The sequence below is a fragment of the Petaurus breviceps genome, unplaced genomic scaffold (genome assembly GCF_028583685.1).
Source record: "Petaurus breviceps papuanus isolate PSGF00001 unplaced genomic scaffold, PetGlider_PUasm1.0 126, whole genome shotgun sequence".
Taxonomy (NCBI): domain Eukaryota; kingdom Metazoa; phylum Chordata; class Mammalia; order Diprotodontia; family Petauridae; genus Petaurus; species Petaurus breviceps.
This window is the reverse complement of record NW_027185655.1, coordinates 23237505-23241178: the sequence shown is the minus strand read 5'-3', so window position 1 is coordinate 23241178 and position 3674 is coordinate 23237505. Positions and strand designations below refer to the sequence as shown.

At 40.1% G+C, this 3674-nt stretch overlaps 1 pseudogene; it reads left to right on the top strand.

Moving 5' to 3' along the window:
• Positions 1-2261: 2261 nt before the first annotated feature.
• Positions 2262-3152, top strand: LOC138169243 (heme oxygenase 2 pseudogene; annotated as a pseudogene).
• Positions 3153-3674: the final 522 nt, after the last annotated feature.

The following is a 3674-nucleotide window of genomic DNA, read 5'->3' as shown; positions in this document are numbered from 1 at the left end:
TCTTTCAACTGCTCCTTTAATAAGTGAGCGGAGAGTTACTGCCAGCAACAGAATCGTGAAAGGAACAGATTTGAGGTTCAGGACAGTTAACTTCATGGCTATAATAGACAAAAGGGCATTAGCGCCTACCGATATAGCTTCTGGCCCAGCATTAAAAGTGACAGCCCACAGAGTAACGACTGTAGCCATAACTGACTTTGCCGATAGGTTACCATGTGTCACAGTTAAAGGAGGGAGTTTGTCATTGAGCTGTTGGTCTAACAGAATTGAAATAAAAGGAAAATGGAAAAATATTTCTTGGTGGAAATTTAACCCCCTTTTTTCCCCCTCTCATTAAAGGCTTTCTTTCCTCAGTTACCCTCTAGAAATATTTCCCACAAAAATAAGAAAATACTTTTTAATTAAGTGGAGAGTTGAAGTATTTGTCCACATGATATTAGGTGGGCAAAAAGAGCTCTGTGGGGGTTTTTACCCTCTCATTCAGAATGAACTAAGTTGGTTGCATGCATTTTTCTCTTTTCTCAAAAAAAACCCCTATTTATACTTCTGTCCACACTTTGTTATGTTGAGTACCCTCACAGAAAGAATTCCCTCCCCTCTTTCCACACCTTTGTTTATATTCTATCTATTCTTAAAGCAATCTCAGTCCCACAACATCTATGAAAGCTTTCCCAGTCAATTCAGTCTTCACTGATATATAACCTTCTAAAGTCCCTCTGTCCCTGCCAATCCTTGTCTTTTAGTCATGTTGAATCATTTTAATTAAAATACTTAAAATTAATTAATTTAAATATTGAAAATATTAAATAAATTACATAAATGTTAAAATTAAATATAAAAATGAAATTTTAAATTAAATATTAAAGAATTAGGGGGCAGCTAGGTGGTGCACAGTCCTGGAGTCAGGAGGATCTGAGTTCAAATCCAACCTCAGACAGCGCTAACTAGATGTGTGACCTGGGCAAGTCACTTAACCCCAAATGCCCTGCCTTCCCCTCTCCAAAAAGGCAAAAAAAAAAAAAATCAGATAGGGTAGAACAGTTTTTTTTAACCTGCAATCCATAAACTTTAAAAGAAAAAAAATCAATAGCTTTCAATTTATTTTCCTTTGTAATTTTACGTATTTTATTTCATAAATTTAAAATATTATTCTGAGAGAAGACCCATATGTCTCAACAAACTGCTAGATAGGTACATGACACACAGAAAGCTAAAAATCCTAAAGTTGGAATACTTTACTGAGTCACTTATTTCAAAAAAATTCAACAAAACAAGTTCAAGATACAGGCTATAAGTGTAATTAAGCAGAAGTTTGTCTGAAAAGGATCTGGGGGTATAGAAGACATAGTCCAGCAGGAAGATGGAGCAGGCAAAAAGTTAAAGTGATCTTGCACTGCATTAAGATGCCTGACTTCCAGAAAGAAGAAGATAGTTCTTCTTGTATGTTGCCCTGGTGCAAGCACATCCAGAGTAGGAAATGGAGATGTTTAGTATGATGAGAGAAGATTCTGGGGAGATAAGATAGCTCTCTTTACATATTTGACTGGGCCAGTAGGTGGCACAATGGATACAGTGCCCAACCTGGAGTCAGGAAAAGCTGAAATCCTGAGTTCAAATCTGGCCTAACTAAGATACTTATTAGTAGTGTGACCCTGGGCAAATCACTTAACCCTGTTTGCCTTCATTTCCTCATGTATAAAATGAGCTGGAGAAGGAAATGAAAAACCAGTCCAGTATCTCTGCCAAAAAAAAAACAAAACTCAGTTGGGTCATGTAGAGTCCAACATGACTGAGATGACTGAAAAACAACAAAAACATATTTGAAAAGCTCTCATGTGGAATTTGTTTAGCCCTTAAAGGAAGAACTAGGAATTGTGGGTGAAAACTGCAAATGGACAAATGTAAGCTTGACATTGGGGGGGGGGGGGCGGATCCAATATCCCAACAAATCTAATTACCCATAAGTAGGCTGGACTAATTAGTTTCCCTAATGAAAATATCTACAAGAAGAGACTGGGTGACCTTTAGTCTCATATATTACAGTGGTTGGACAAGATAGTCACTGTGGTGCCTAACAACTCCTAAATTCTGTGACTCTTGAAGATTATCTACTATTTCTAGCTCCTGCCATCAGTCCAGGGGTCTCTGGGAAATATCAAAAGCTAATTCCTTTTGGTTCTCCCCTAAAGGTCAGCTTAATGCCACACCTACAAGCAAACAGGATAAAAATTACTGTATAAATATGGAACACTTGAGCGGACAGAGCACAACAGACCAGAGGGGTGAAAGAAGGCTTGAAGAGCTGCACTAAGCCAAAACGTCATCTGAATTGGAGACACCATCAGATGGAGTGGATGAATCTGAAAAAAAGAGCTATGAAGAACCTGAAAGGGAAAACCACACGAAACAAATGGACCTTTCTGAGCTTCTAAAAGGAGGGACTAAGGAGTCTCATGACTGTGCAGAGAATACCCAGTTTGTCAAAGATTTCTTGAAAGGCCATATCAAGAAGGATCTTGTTAAGATAGCTAACACTGCCCTTTATTTCACATACTCAGCCCTGGAAGAGGAGATGGACTGCAACAAGGACCACCCTGCCTTTGCTCCCTTGTATTTCCCCATGGAGCTACATGGCAAGAAGGCACTGACCAAGGACATGGAGTATTTCTTTGGTGAGGAGTGGAGGGAGAAAGTGAAGTGCTCGGAGGCCACCCCAGTGCTATGTAGAACGGATCCATTACGTGGGGCAGCATGAGCTGGCATTCTTCGTGGCCCATGCTTACACATGGTACATGGGGGACCTTTCTGGGGGCCAGGTACTGAAGAAGGTGGCCCAGCAGGTACTAAAGCTGCCAAGCACAGGAGAAGGGACACAATTTTACATGTTTGAGAATGTAGACAATCCCCAGCAGTTCAAGCAGTTTTATCGGGCCAGGATGAATGCCCTGAACCTGGATCTGAAGACCAAGGAGAAAATTGTCGAGGAGGCTAACAGGGCCTTCAAGTACAACATGCAGATTTTCAAAGAACTGGACAAAGCTTGCTCTTTGCTGGCCACAGAATCCCAGGATGGAGAGCTCCTTGTACATGATGGGAAAGGAGATGTATGCAAGTGCCCCTACTATGCTGGAGGGGAGAGAGAAAAAGAATAAAGCTGCTGCACTGTGTCCACCACACCAAAGGCAGGGGGACAAATAGCCTTGGGAGGAAAAGAACCTGTGGTCCTGGGACTGGGAACCAGGCTTCTACCCTAGACTCTTGAGGAAGAGTTTCATTTTGGCTACTTCCTTCAGCAGACCAACCCTTGCTGTCCCTCCTGGACAGAACAACAGGAGCAAAGAGTTTGGTTTCTCATGTAACCAATATAAATGCTAATGCATCCAATAAAGTTTATACTTGAAAAAAAATAAATGTAGAATACTTATTCAGGATGATAAAAAATAGAGAATGGGGATAGAATTCCAGTTCTGCACATATAATCAATGAATGCAACAAGGAATACCATCCAGTGAATTGAGTGCTATTGTGAGAAATAATTCATTTGGACTCCTAGTCTATTCCAATCAGTAGTAATCATTTTGATATTTTATACAAACCATATAGGGATAGATAGGTTCTTATATCGGGCCTCAAAGTTTAATGTAATGTTCACCACTTCTTTACCAAGTTATAAG